At 58.5% G+C, this 8,752-nt stretch overlaps 1 long non-coding RNA gene across 1 annotated transcript; it reads right to left on the reverse strand.

Moving 5' to 3' along the window:
- Positions 1-89: 89 nt before the first annotated feature.
- LOC112402330 (uncharacterized) lies at positions 90-2,244 on the reverse strand. The gene is made up of 3 exons (XR_003003693.1): positions 1,637-2,244; positions 1,279-1,354; positions 90-916 (listed from the first exon to the last, which is right to left on the reverse strand). It is a non-coding gene; the product is annotated as an uncharacterized LOC112402330 (long non-coding RNA).
- Between the last annotated feature and the right edge of the window lie 6,508 nt (positions 2,245-8,752).

Genomic DNA, 8,752 nt, shown 5'->3' on the forward strand with positions numbered 1-8,752 from the left:
AACGATGACCTCGGGCCAATTCACCCACCCGCCGACCCTCGGGGTACTCGTTCACCAGATGTGGAAACTGGACACACGAAACCACAGTCTTTATCATTCACACAGGGACACTTCCGTGTTGTCACTTTTCAGGGGGACAGCTCACTGTGACGCCAGGTGACAGGTGTCAAGCAGGCCTGTGGGGCAGACTGGGATGTTTGGCAGCCTCTAAATTCAATAAGACAACGTACGTGAATAAGATAACGCCCTGGCTCGGCCTCCTGGTAAGGGCACTCCATAAACACAGGCGATCGGCACTCTTATTTTCTCCAAGTCGTGGCTACCTGCCCAGCTGCCCCTCGGTCCAGTCTGTGGAGAGCGGCGGGGCTGGTCCCAGCTTCGTCCCGTGTCACCTGGAGGGGAGCGTCCTACGGCCGGGCCTTGCACAGAGTACTTTGCTCTGCTCTGTTTTTTTTTTTTCTTTTAATGCCACAGTCTTGCAGGGTCTCGCGGCTGGGGATCCCCAAGTTGAATCACCCTCGAAGAGAGCCGAATATGTGAATGTTGACAGAATTGTCCTTTAACACGAGTCCTCGGTGACAAATCCACTCCACCCGTCAGCGTGAATGTGAAGAAAATAAATCACTAAGATATGAATTTTGGTATGTGTAATTAACATGTGTTTCTAACTAAAAGTAATGTTTTGAGGTTGGAAACCAGGAAGGGCCCTCAGATCCTGTTTGAGGGCTCTTCTGAGGTGAGCCTTTTTGTTTAGGGTGTTTTATCTCTTAACCACAGTTTGGTGCCGACAAAAGGAAAGGATGTGTTGGGTCTGTCCTGGCACCGTTGATTCTTGATGGAGACCGTGTTTCCGGGTAGGGAGGCTTCAGTAATCAGGGCCATTGGTTCCAGAGGAGCCAGCAGTCATGAGTGACGCCTGCAGATTTTGCTGCGGTCACCAAGTGGCCCGAGGGACTGCCCAGCCCAGGGCCATAGAAGGCCCCGGTGCATCACCAAGGGCATCTCCTAGGGAACCTCCCCAAGAGCTCAGAGGCAGCCCCCTCACACACATGAAAAGTGGGGACAGAGGCCCAGAGGGGCCAGGTTCTGGCCCCAAGTCACCCAGCAAGAGGCGAGGAGAACCAAATGGGAACCCCACGCCTGACACAGGTCCCACCCTGTCCTGTATAAGGGCCAAGGAAGAGCAAAACAGCGTCTTCCTATAACACCCCTGCTGCTGGGCGCCCCCCCTCCACCGCCTGGGCCACCACTTTCAAACCCCATTCACTGAGCACTCACCAGGTGCCGGGCAGGCTAGTGACTTGCACGCCCCTCCGGGAGTGCCACTGTATCTCCTGCTTCCACAAGGAAAAAGCTGGGCACAGAGAGGTTAGGTAACTTGCTTGAGGTCACACAGCCCAGGTCTGGCTACTCCCTTGCCCTTGCTCTCGGCCGCCCCGGCCCACCTCTGCCTATGCGCCCTCAGCTCCTGGCACCACTGCCTTTGGAGTCGTCTTCCCATGGGAGGGGGGGTGTGTGCTATCCACACCATTTCCGCCATGAGCCTGAGGACGGGGCCCTGCACGCCCCGTCCCACGCATGCGCTCACCCTTTCTCAACAGCAGTGCTCAGAGCCAACTCTGGCCCTGAAACTCACAGAAAAGTGGGAGGACGTCAGGGACCCCCATATAACAGGAAGATCCATGGAAAGAGCCTCAGGCGTGGTGAGCGCAGGGCTGCAGGTGTGAAGGGCCAGGAGGGCGAGGCATCAGAGCAGGCTTCCCCAGGATGGAGCGTCTGGCTCAGCAAGGTGGGAACAGAGGAGGGACGGTGATGCCACATCCAGGGATGTCCTCAGAGCCCTGCTGGGGACAGGACAGGGAAAGGAGGCGCAGGCTGTGAAGGACTGTTTAGGATCAAACCAGGAGTTGAGACTTTTCTTAGACTTTCATTCTGTGGAAACATAAAAGGTTTTAAGCCCAGGGTAAGCGATGAAATCCACCCTTTAGAAGTGTCCCCCAAAAGAAGAGGTGGGGATGGGGGCCCAAGGCCGGGAGGGGAGGCAGAGCAGGGTGCTAAATGGGGGCGCTCGTCTTAGGAGGTACGGTTGGCAGATGAGCTGGCGTGGTTCACGACCTCCTCGCTCACTGTAGCGCGTTTTTTAACGTCTTGCAATGCCTTTGGATTCTGCGAGGAAAGGACATCTCTGGAAGGTTGTTAGAAAATTCAGTGAATGCAAGAAATGAGCATCTAATTACAAGTGTGGTCCGCTAACACCCACTGCCCCCCCAGGCTGCCCGATTCTTGGTATGCAAGAAGCCGATTTGGGAGACTTTCAACACGACAAAAGCTGCCCTTTGGCAGGAATTTTCTGCAGGGAGAGAACGTCGAAAACGGTCTACAAGGAAGATAGAGCAATGTCCCAGGCCAGGCCCGGAGGCTGAGCTTTTGAGAAGAGAGCCCCAGCCCCATCGTGGTCCAGGATGCAATAAGCAGAAGTGGGACCACTAGAATTAGATCGTTTGTGTTTTCCCGGGGTGGGTGCTCACAGCCTTGGGCAGACGATGGGGGGTGGAGGGTTCATGGGGCAGCGGGACTGCCAAAAAGGCCAATTACGCATTTATGCCAGAGCCCGAGGGAGCTGGGAAGGGCACAGCCAGGGCCCCGGCCCCTGGCATCAGGGGAATTTGCCCCGCCCGCTGCAGGAAGGCAGGTCCGCCCAGCCATGGCCCAATGGGTAGGCGGAATCAGCACGCTGGACTGAGCTATCTTGGACCAGAATTTGGAATGCCACACGTAGCAAACGGTTAATGATCAACCGGTCACCCCTCTCCAAAAGACCGAGAACTAATAGGGCCATAAAATGTATAAAATATCTGCCCCCGACCAGACTAGACATGACAGCGAGGGAGTGGACACTTCTCGGTCTCCCCTTTCGGTAACGTTGCTCTAGAAGCAGCCCATGGGGGACCATCCCTGGGGGCAGACCACTTATCTGGAGAAGATTCCCACGTCCTCAGCTCACACCTCCCCTCGCTGGACGAGACCCCTCTCCCCTGTGGCACTGCTCGGGGGACAGGTATCCTTTCCCAGGCTGTCATCTGGGGAGACAGCCTGGAGTCGTTTGAACCGAGCGTGTGCCAGTCCCTCAAAGGCAAGCGGCGGGAGTGGGGGGCTTAGATAGTTGGACACCCTCTCGGGCCTCCGGTTCTGCAGCTGACACCCGGGGAAAGGGCTTTCTGCAGAGCTGCTGACCTGTGCCAGTTTATATGCTAATTCCAGAAATGATTCTTCCTACATTAAATAAAAGCTGAGGAATGTTCCAAAGGTCTGAACAGATTGTACCATTAACAAACAGGGGAGCTTTGAGCGTGTGAACCCAGTTCAGCACAGACTTGCCTAAACTTAGGCCCACGTGCTCCCTCAGCTGACTTGGCCCAAATGAAACTGCTTCGGCTTCTAAAGCCTCCAAGTGCCCATCTTGACCTTGAGGCCCCCTTTCAAAGCGACCTTCTGAGAAAGCAAAGACTGCGAAACAGACCTGGAACAGCCCGCGCCACCCGAGTGATTGACGGACTCCCGGGAAGTCAGAGGCATCCAGGAGGTGCAGGAGAGGGACCCCCGATCTGAGGCGGGGCCGGTCCCCCACTCCCCTCCCCCCTACACACTGGTTTTCGCTCTGTTCTTCCCACCTCCCCAAGGCCTTCCTGCTTCAGAGGCCTTGCGCGTCCTCTTCCCCTGCTCCACTCCCTTGACCAGTTTCCGCGACTCATCCCACTTTCAGCTCTCTTCCTCAGAGAAGCCCACTCTGACTACCAGAGGCGGGTCCGTGGTTACACCCTCAGTGAGAGCTGCATCCTCCCTCACGGGTGTGATCCTCAGAATTCTAGTGCAATTCTTATTTGTGTAATAATGTGTTCAGTGTCTTTGGCTACCATTCAGTGGTGAGAGAAGGGACCAGGTCTGTCGTGTATCCCCAGGGTCCAGAAGGCTGTTTGCCATAGAAAGCAGAGGGAGGGAGAGAGGGAGGGATAGATGGATGGATGATTAAATGAACGGACAGGTGGATGGATGGATGGATGTTTGATGGAGGGATGGATGGGTGGATAATTGAATGGATATGGATGGACAGGTGGATGCATGGACGGTTGGATGGATGATGGATGAATGAGTGGATGGTCCTCTCCAAGCCTCCAGATCCTCATCTGTAAGAAGGGCGTACCATGGGGCAGTGGCAAGGATTGTTTGGTAGCATGCAATGCCAGTGCAGTGCCCGGTACACAGGAGATTGATTGATTGAGCTGAGACTCTGAAGGGACTGATGTTCTCCAGAGAAGCCCGCTCAGAGGTTCCTTTAAACATGGCAGAGCCCTGTAAACAGAACTACCCTGGTCCCAGCACTACCTCTCGGCTCCTGGTTGGCGCTGAGCCTGACCCTGCCTTTAAGTAAACAAGGAAATGGCCACCCCTCCCAGCTTTGGTTTCAATCGTTTCTGGTGCCTGGTTAAAGGGATTGTCCTGACATCTCAGAGACGTTCTGGAGCCCAGGGTCATGAGCGGCCCCTGTGGACACTCACCTCCAGACTGCCCAGCTCACAGGCAGCGGATGTCCCAGCCATCAGGGACAGCATTAAAAATGTGCATCGGCCCCCATCCCTCCTCCGCTCGAACGCTGCAGGGGCTCCCCGTCTCCCTTTCCCACAAAGTCCCTGCGTCAGCCGGTGATCCCTCACACCCCAGAGTACCTCTGCCCCCCACGCAGCCTCCTCGGTGAGCCTGGACGCACCAGGCAAGACCCCCTCAGGGCCTTTGCATATGCTGCTTCCCCCGGCTCTTCCCCCAGATCTCCACCCTTCCTTCCCACAGGCCTCTGCTGAGATGGCCCTTCCCTGACGCACTGAAAACGGCAGCACCCTTGGCCTGGCCTGAACCCCCAACACTGTCGGACACACCAGACAGTTCCTCTGCTTCTCTCCGCCCACTCACCCCCTACTAGAACACCCGCAGAAGCAGGTGCTCCTGTCTGTCCCGTTGCCAGCTGTCCCCGCAGCCCTGGTACCCAGTGGGCACTTCAGTGGATGGATGGGTGGGTGGATGGATGGATAGACGGATGAGGAGTTATTCATTCACTCATTCACTGAATAATAATCGAACTAATAAGAGTGGTCAGTAAATGACTCCACACGGATCCATCGGTGATAGGGAAGTGCCTGGTCGCGGGTTGGCGTGGGGTTCCTAGGTGGGCGCTCGGAGGGCAGTAGGGCGCCCCTCTCTCCGGAAGTGGGGCAAGGCTGAGACCCAAGAGGTGCACGAGAGGGTGCGTGTCAGCCAGAGGGAGTGTGTGCGTGTCCTGGGGCGGCAGTCACAAGCGACCGCAAAGTGGGGGCTCAGAGCAGCAGAAACCAATTGCCTCCCAGTCTGGAGGCCAGAGTCTGAGATCAAGATGTGGGCAGGGCCATGCTCCGCCCCTAGGGGAGGGTCCTTCCTGCCTCTTCCAGCTTCTGGGGGCTTCTGGAGGCTCCGGGCAGCCCTGGGCTGTGGCTGCGTCCCTCCAGCCTCTGCTTCTTCTCCACAGGGCTCCCCTCTCTCTGCATTCTCCCCTCTTCTGTCTCTTCTGAGGACGCGTGTGATCCCTTAACTTGGTTACATCTGCAGAGACACTTTTCCAAATAAGGTCACATTCACAGGTTCCTGGGGGGCAGGGGGACTCAGGTACATCTTTCTGGGGTCACTACAAACATCCTGGACAAAAGCCCCAACGGGGGGCTTCCCTGGTGGCGCAGTGGTTGAGAGTCCGCCTGCCGATGCAGGGGACACAGGTTCGTGCCCCGGTCCGGGAAGATCCCACATGCCGCGGAGCGGCTGGGCCCGTGAGCCATGGCCACTGAGCCTGCGCATCCGGAGCCTGTGCTCCACAATGGGAGAGGTCACAACAGTGAGAGGCCGGCGAACCGCAAAAAAAAAAAAAAAAAGCCCCAATGGGGAAGGTGAGCATGACCAGGTGTGACCCTTCCACAGGGCTGAGGGGTGGGGACCGCAGGAACCCTGTCGCCTGGATGTGGCCTGATGTGGAAGAGGCCGAGTCGCCCAGAGCAGCATCCGGGCAGGGGCCGCACCTGCCATGTTCACCACAGCATCCCAGGAGGGTGCAGTGCTGATGTGGTGCTTAGCAAACCCTGGGCTCAGCAAACACTTGCGTCAACGGCAGGGGCGTCCTTGAAGTTCCAGCACAAACAGTGTCCCAGGCCCTGAGGCACCCACTGTGAGGGGCCTGAGGACCCTCCCAAATGAGCTCTTGGCACGGTGCCCGGGGGTCCTCCCTGCGTCCCCGGGTCTTGGCTTCCCCAGTATCGGAGATCTGAGGCAGAGGTCCCCAAAGGCCCTTCCTACGTTAAAGTTCTCCTGTTCCAAGAACGTGCGGGGCTTGCCTGTCCGGAAACCCACTCACCTGAGGCGTCACCCACCGCCCATCAGCTTCACTGAGCAGACAGGCCTCCCTGTACCCCCTCCCCAGCCACACGTCCCCTTCTTCCCCTCCGCCTGGACCCGCCCTTTGAACCATCCACGGGGTCCTCCTTCTGCCGCCCAGGGGCTGCGGTCCTTGAAAATCCCATCGCCGCTGGTTGCCGTCCCCCCGTCTTTCTGTGGCCAGGTCCCCCACAGCCAGATGTTGTCGCTGTCCCATTCGTGAGCAAGGGCTGGCCCGGTAGCTGTGGCCTCCGAGTGGCCCCAGGCAGGATGATGGTGAGAAGGGGGCCTGTGTCCACGGGCGGGGCCGGCAGGAGGCTCAAACAGGCTCAGAGAACCGCCCAGGGGCACCTTCCCACAGAGGCCTCCCTTGGAGGCCAGGCCAGCAGGCCTCGGGGGAACTGGACAGTTTGGTTTGCTTTGTGGATCTAGATGGACTGGAAATGCACAGCTCCGCACTGGGTGTACCGAGCCGGGCGACCTGGAAATGCTTCAAAGGGCCGGGAGCTGGGCTGGGCGGCCAGTTCACACGGCCATGGTCACTCATGCCACCTGCCAGCCGGTGGTCCTCCCAGACCCTGCACACAGAGCGGGGCCTCCGAGCGCCAGCTCCTCGGCCGTGGGGCGCTCCCGCCAGCCAAGCGCCGGCCTCTCTCAACGTCAGATATTAATCACACACTTCCTGATAATGACCAATGGAGGCGGCTTGGCAGAGCGGTTCTGGCAGGGCTCCAGGCCCACCTCCAGCCACGGGAAAGTTGAGGATGGCTAAAGGGATCCTTGGCAAGGGACAGCACATTGTCCCCGGGCTGTGGGAAAGTGCTCCGTGCGCAAACGTTTCCTTAAAGCCCGCTTACGAGGAAACATTTGCGATGGCCCCTTGTTAACCACGGCCAGCCTGGCTGAACGGGACACAGACAAATTAAGGCCCCATCCGCGGCCCAGGCTCTGAGAGCCTGTAAGTGGCCCGATGGAGCCTCGCTGCCCCGGAGTAGGTGGTGGCACCTCTTTTGGTTTTCACACACGTTTCCAGGTTGCCGCCAGGGAAGCCCAGCCCCCTCCCACCCCAAGTGCACTAAGGCTCCAGAGGGCTGTGGCTGACATCAATGGGCAGTGGCTGCACACGGTGGGGGGCCTTGGGGCCGCCACGCAGGAATGTCGGGGCCTGGCGCAGGTTCTGAACCTGCCAGATGGCCCTGCATCCTGGGACCCAGGCTGGTAGCCAAGGAGGAGCCCTGGGGCTGGGTCCACAGCCCTCCAGGCCTCTGCACAAAGCCATTTGTCAAAGGTGTTTCCCAAACGTCTCTCGAAGGAGCTGCCCTTTGAGAGGCTGGCTTGGGCTCAAGCCAGGCAGAGCCGTCTGGGGCTCTTGGCAAGAGTACCAGCCGTCCTGAGATCCAAAGCCCCTCTCTTGCTTGTCCCCGCTTCTCTGGGCCAGGTGAGCGAGCCACAGGGCACCAGGGGCCGGCGAGGCCAGGGTTGTCTGACCCAGATGACCACACGGGGGTGGGGTGCCCCGGACCCATGCAACCCTCCATGGTTGCGGGGTCCCCTCAAACGGGAGCTTTCCCAGCACCCCACTCCGTGTGGGATCATTAGCTACTTGGCAGAGAGGCACAGAGCGAGGGGGTGTGAAGCCAGAGGGAAGGGAGACCCTGCCGGCTGACGTGGCGTCGGCATCGAGAAGGAAAGACGGTCATACAGGCACGAGGGGCTACCGTAAAACCAACAAAAAGTGAATTCCTCTCCACGGGGCCCCGTTTCTGAACGAGGAGACTAGGTGCAAACAGAGGCTTGCTTTTCGCCATGCGGCGGGGGCGCTGGCAGCCTGGTGGTCACGCTGCCCACATTTGTCTTCTGGTGGTGGGCACCGCACGGCCCAGCGTCCTAGCAGCCCAGCATCCGAGGAAAGACTCTGGGATGTCGCTGATTCCGAGAAAGCCTGCATTTCCCACTCCCAACGTCACCTGTGCCACCCTCCTAGGACAATTCATCTCTAAAGGTATCTGATAATTATAACAGTTTCCCAGGTTCGTCCTGTTGGCACTCACCATTAATAATGTCAATAAAACCTACGTTGGACCAAAGTATCCGGGAGAGAGACAAGGTACGCAAGACTCTCCTTGACCATCTCCAGGGGCCGGGACCCGAGCCACACACTCAGTGAGGCTGGTCTGTGCTGAGCACCGGCCCTGGGCCAGGCACTGGGGGCCGTGGCGAGGAGGGGGCTTCCTGCCGGTCTCTGGTCCATCCTCACTGCAGGCCGGCCAGGTGGGCATGATCGTTATCCTGTCCTGCAGATGAG

Source organism: Neophocaena asiaeorientalis, unplaced genomic scaffold, assembly GCF_003031525.2.
Source record: "Neophocaena asiaeorientalis asiaeorientalis breed wild unplaced genomic scaffold, Neophocaena_asiaeorientalis_V1.1 scaffold43, whole genome shotgun sequence".
NCBI lineage: Eukaryota > Metazoa > Chordata > Mammalia > Artiodactyla > Phocoenidae > Neophocaena > Neophocaena asiaeorientalis.